At 49.0% G+C, this 6,218-nt stretch overlaps 1 protein-coding gene across 3 annotated transcripts in view; it reads left to right on the forward strand.

The window, feature by feature from the left end:
• Positions 1 to 6,218, forward strand: part of RGS8 (regulator of G protein signaling 8) — a 22,213-nt gene that overhangs the window by 13,285 nt on the left and 2,710 nt on the right. The gene's annotated exons all lie outside the window — the stretch shown is intronic.

Genomic DNA, 6,218 nt, shown 5'->3' on the forward strand with positions numbered 1-6,218 from the left:
TAAACAGTGAGCTCAAAAAAAAAAAAAAATTATTCTTGTGATCTTGTATTTTTCCAAAGCCAGGAACTGAGCTAGGCTTAAGCCCACCCCCGATGCCAGCTAAATCAGGGCTCCTGGACCTTGAACTGTTACCTAAGCCGCCCTCCCTGCTGCACCAGCTGCACTGCTCATTCATAGTGACCCAATTTCCTTCCTTATGTAAGCACCCTGCATCAAAGAACCATAGGGAGAATGCCGGCGGCAGGCAGCGTGCGCGGCCACGGGATGTGTTCTTGGAGGTTGTGCGCATGCTCAGTAGGACGCCAATATTCTGCCCAGTGTTCCAGGAATTCTGGACACAAGCCTTTCCCTTCTGCGACTAGATAGATGCTAATCTCAAAAAACGTGGTAATGTTTTTAGAGCCTGGACTTCTTAGAGGGTCCTACAAAGAAAACCAAAGTGAAATGCAAAAAAGGCAGATCCTCCTGTTTCTCTTCCAATTTCATGAACTGTTCACCACCTTTAAGTGACCAAGATTGTTTTTTGGTGTAATGCATGTCATGTTCTGTGTGATAACTCCTTAAACCTCTGAAGTGCCGGCATAATGGTCACCAACACGTATGGAACACTCACCGTCTGAGTGTCAGGCTGTGTGCGCTGTTTACAGGGGTTATGGAAACAGGATCGTCCCCACTGCTCCACAGAGCAAGTGCTGATAGGCCTTCACTTCACTGACAGAGAACCGAGGCGCAGAGAGGCTAGCATCTTGCCCAAGGCCGCACTTAGCTAGTGTGTGTCAGGACACAATCCCAGGCAGAATAGCTTCAGGCATCAGAGAGAAGTCACTCTGTCCCCCTGTCTATGGGGTTGGTGAAGGGGGGACTCCAGTTCCCTGGGTGGAGGGGACAGAGCAGCATCTGGGGTGCATGGAGGGGGTGAATCAGGGCCCCGGCAAAGGAAGTACAGCTAAGCAAGGCAGTAAACACTGAGAGACGCCAGTAGATGCAGATGAGCCTTTCAGGGATAAACCAGCATCCTGCATTTTGAACCAACTCCAGTTTAAGAACAAGCAAAAGGGGCGGGTCCTGGTGGAGAGAAGGGGAAAGATGGAAAAGGGGGTGAAAATGGACAGAGGACAGAAGAAAATGGAGAGAGCCAGGGAAAGATGCTGAGGGGTCAGGGAGGGGACCAGATGAAAATCTTGCTGAGCAGAGGGAGAAAGTGATAGAAGGAAGGAGAAACCACAGACGGGGAGAGATCCTGCCGGCTCGGGTTCCCTAGGGTTCCTTTGCTAGGTCACATAAGCAGGAACGGTGGGTCGGGTGGGGGACCAGTGGTCTGCATACAGAAGCCCCCTGAGGCCATCTGCTCTGAGGAAGGGGCAGGGGTCCTGCAGCAGTCAGAGGCTTTCTACCCCTTTTTCACTTCCATTGTTCCCTGGTGAAGATTCTCTTTGCACTGAGTCCTCCATGCCTGCCTTGCTCAGAGCCCGCCCTGGACATATGAAAGGGAGCGGGGAGGTTGGGGCTGAGGAGGGTGGGCAAGGAGAGGATTAGGGCTGCCGCAGGCCAGTCTGTGCAAGGCTCGGTATGTTTTTCGGAGTCTTTGACGCAATCTTTACCCAGATGCTGCTGTGGCTCAGGTCCAGGCCCTCCCATGCCGTTCTCCCCTCGGTCCCTAGTTTGCCTCGAGCTCTTCTCTTGAAATCCCAGGCTAATGGCAAATGTCATATTTGCTTTGGTTCCCCTCCCACTCCTTCCAAAATCTGCCCTGGAAATGCGGTGGCCATATTTTGGAAGGAGGCCGCCTGCTTTACAAGGTCATTGAGCCATGCTTTTGCAGCATCCCCAGGCCATAGTTGGCACATGTGCCTGTCTGCTCTGTGACAAGACACAGCATCTTGAGAATGATGCTTAGAGTGGGTCTCAGCGCTGTGGGAAGTAAGAGAGTTTAGGCAGATTCCAGGTTATCTGTGGTACCTAGTGGCCTGAGAGAAGCTGATGGCAGAGGTGTCCTCCTACGGGAGAATCCCCAGCCCTGTGAGTCAGATGACACGTTTGTTCTGCTGTGGTCTTCTTTCAGCATGGTTGTCTGATTTGGGGTCAATGTCCATCCTTGTTTTGGAGAAATGATAACATGGGTCCCCAGAGGAAAGACAGGCTAAGTGGCTCTGAAGTCACCTAGATGAGTCTAAATCCATTTTCTACCCTTTACTGGCCACATGACCATAGACATTTAACTTAAACTTTCCAAGATGAGAAGACCTGGGCTCTGAGATGTTAAGGCACTTTTCCAAGGTTGCGCAGGACTCAAACCCAGGCTGTCTGACTCTGCCTTGATAATAGGGTTGGCTTAAGGATGAAGTGGGCTGATATATGTCGATTGGACAGCATAGAACTTGGCCTGGGGCAAGTCCTTGATCGATATATAATGTGATGATGTCGATGAAGAGAAGGCTATCAAACCGTCGGCTGAGAGTTGTGTCTGATGTTACGACGCTCCATCTGGGAGAGTGAAGATCCAACTCTCTCATTTCACAGGCGAGACTCAGTCATGCTGAACGTGCGGTCCAAGGTCATAGAGCTAATTATGGGGCTGCCTCTGAGCAGAACCGGTGGTCCCGACTGAGACAGTGGCTCTTCCACCCCAGGTGGGACGGGCAGGGCTCGGTAGGCTGTCTCCGAAAAGCTGCCAGATAATCATGAGCTGGCTGTGAGTTCACCAGACATTTTGCTCCAAGTCCCCGTCCCTACCGAGACAGTGCCAGCTGCCTTCGGTACTATTCACTCGAGTTCTGCTGCCCATGCCCATCCCTGCCTCTGCGCTGTTTTTCTATTCTCAGATACTCCTCCGCCTTCCTCAGTGACTTTTCACTTTCTCCCTGCCTCATCCATCTGTTGTCATCATTCCTAGAAACATCACCCTCCATGGTGTTACTCATGGCCTCCTCGTCTGGCGCTGTGCTGGCAGTCGCTCCCTCCACTCCAGCGTGCATCCAGTGGGCCCTGCCATTGTGCAGAGACTGGACCGCCGTCTCGCATAAGAATGTTGGCTTCGTAGTTTGGCGTCCTTGCCACTCACTACCTGTGTGACCTTGGGCACGTTGCTTAACTTCTCTGAGCTCCATTTTTCTCTCCACGAAATGGCAAAAATATCAGGACCAATGCTATCACTTTGCTGTGAGGAGCAAATGCAATAAGGTTCAGAAAGCATTTGGTGCGGTGCCTGGCCCAAAGTAAGCGGTCACTAAATGCCTGTGGTGGTTGTTTTTAAAATTTCTCCCTTCAACGTTTTTTTGAACCTCCTGTTTATCCTTCTCCCCTTCTTCTTTGTCCTACATCTGCCAGGTCCTAAATCCTTGCTCTTCTCCAAGTTCAAGGTATATTTACTAGCCTGGAACTGGTGCTCTTCTCTTTGAATGATGGGTGTACCCCAAAACTAAAAGTTCTTGCTCCCTTCCTGGTGTGTCATAACCCTCCCCAGGAACTAAAATCTACATCCTTATAATTGTTTGCCCTTTTCCTACCTTCTTATTAATTTTTCCAAAGTAGCTGCTCCAAACTCTTTCCATTCTTACATGTGTCCCCACTACAGCACACACTGCACATGTGATTATTCGATACATCATTTTAAATGATTGCTACTGTCTGTTACACTAGATTACCTTGCTAGTTCTGTGAGGCGGCGACTTCATCTGGTTTACTCATACCATATCCCCAAAACCTAGCACGTGGAGGCAGACGGCCTGCACCCCAAATTTATAAAGAAGGTCAAGGCCGTTCGACTTGCTGTTCACCTCCAATACATCCCTTCCCTGACCATCTCTCTCTATTGTCTTCCACCCCCCTTTCTTTTTCTCTCCTTTTGATTTTAAGGAAGACAAGTTCTTCCACTTCTTGACCCCTCTCCCTCCTTCTCTAGAATTTGCCTTTCCTAGATCCTATTTTTCGCATCTTTACTCTCTCTCTTCCTTTGCTCTTGCTGAAACATTTGTCAGAAGCTACGGAAATTTCTTGCTCTGGCATCAGATGGACCCAGTAGGGAAACTTGGCTCTTCTCGCCAGCTCTGCGCCTGGGAAATTTCTCCAACTTCTGTAAGCTTTCGTTTCTTCCTGTGGAAAATGAGAGCGATACTATCTACGGATCAGCGTTGTGAAAAGAAATTGAGCTGGTGTCTGTGAAATTCCCAGCAGAAAACATGGCGTGTGGGAAATAAATAAAACTCCCTGCCCCAGATCCTAAATAAATCAATAAAACTAAAACCCTGCTACCCCTTGGTCCTACACCCTCTCCAGCTGACATGGGATAGGAACTCCTTTTTCATGCACCCAAACTAGAAAATTCCCTGCATTCACACGCAGCCTCGCCTCTTGCCCTCCACCATAATTCTGTTCTGTCTTCCTAGGGGCAACATTTTGTCAAGTAAACACTTTCCTTTAACGTCAATGCTGCTCGACAGGTCTTTTCTGACTAGATCAACATTTAAACATACTCAAGACTGTCTTACAAAAAAGAAAGAAAAAGAAAGAAAGAGAGAGAGAGAGAGAGAGAGAGAGAGAAAAGAAAGAAAGAAAGAAAGAAAGAAAGAAAGAAAGAAAGAAAGAAAGAAAGAAAGAAAGAAAGAAAGAAAGAAAACCCAAAACCCAAACAACCCAAAAGAATAAAAAACCCTCTTTTCTCACCTGCGACTTCCTTCCTGCTGTGCTGTCTGATCTTTTTCTTCCCTTCTTGCAAGAGACTTTGAAATGAATTCTTTCTGCTTCCTCTCCCCCCCCACTCTCCACTGTATTTACCACAGGATGGCTGAGGCCCCCATCACACCGCTAAGCCTGTTCCTGCTGGGGGTTGCCGAATCTCGTCACTGAATCTAATGACCACTTCTCACGCTGTATCTAGCGGGACCTGTGAGTGGCACTGGAACACGGCGGCCACTTCCTTCCCCTTGAAATACTCGCTCCCCTGGCCTTTCTTAGTGCCGTGTCATCTGTCTACCTCTCTGGCTTTTCCGTAGGCCTCTTGGTATATGTTTATCCTATAAGTAGGCTCAGTAATTTCTAGCATTGTTCTTACCGTTATTATTAAATACCTGTCTTCCTACTCGTCATGGAGTTTCGGGTTACGTAAATAGAGTTTCTTAATTCTAGGCCTTTGCTCACGTGGTTCTCCCTTCCTGCAATTCTCTTTCCTGTCCTCCCTTCCCGCTTTCACTTTGCTTCCTTCTCCAGCTTCACATCTCAGCTCAGAAGCTTCCTCCTCCTGTAAGTCCTCCCCTTCTGCCTCCTGTCGGGGCTCAGGTGCCCCTCTGGGTGCTTTCACAGCAACCTCCGCTTCCCCTATCGTGTCGCTAATCACGTAATACCGTGATTACCATAATTAGGTTTTCTTGCCTCAGATCGCCCTTTCACTGCACGTTCCGTGAGAATAATTGTGCCTAGCAGAACGCCTGGGCCACGTAATGGGTGAATGAATGAATGAGCGAGTGAACAGAGAGGGCAGGCAGTATTGCTGCGTTGGATCGGGAGTCAGCGTACCTCGTGTGTTTTTAACGCTGCGTATTATCATTACTCGTGTGCACTCGGTCAGGCCACTTCTCTAAGCATCTGTTTTCTACAAAATGGAAGAAGCGGAGCACCGTCGCTCAGACGGTTTCGCAGGTGTTATCTCTTTAATCACGCGAAGACCCAGCGAAGCTGGGACTTAGATGAAAAGAGAGAATGCCTGGACCCTATATGGCGTGAGGCCAGTTTCCTTAGCTGGGTTCCTTCACCTATACCACTGAGGGAGGCAGAAAGGTAGTTTTCTTCCTTTCTCTGGAACTGGATTCGGCTTGCTCGCAAGCACCTGTTTTTGCCTGATGAAAAGCAAAACAAAATCGAACACAAACAACAAACAATTCTCCCATTCAAGGAATTAAATCTCTGCTGGTTGAAAAACAGCAGGCTCTTCAAGTGGCTCTTCTAAGTCAGCGGTCCCCAACCTTCTTGGCACCAGGGACCGGTGCTCCCATGAGAATCTAATGCCTAATGATCTGAGGTGGAGCTGAGGCAGTGATGCTAGTGCTGGGGGCGGCTGCAAATACGGATGAAGCTTGGATGAAGCTTCACTCACCAGCCTGCTGATAACTTCCCGCTGTGCAGCCAGGTTCCTAACAGGCCACAGCTGATACCTGTCTGCAGCCCGGGGGTGGGGACCCCTGTTCTAAGTCACTTTGCATTTTTCTTTTAGATAAATGCGCAGT

The sequence above is a fragment of the Pteropus alecto genome, unplaced genomic scaffold, assembly GCF_000325575.1.
Source record: "Pteropus alecto unplaced genomic scaffold, ASM32557v1 scaffold101, whole genome shotgun sequence".
NCBI lineage: Eukaryota > Metazoa > Chordata > Mammalia > Chiroptera > Pteropodidae > Pteropus > Pteropus alecto.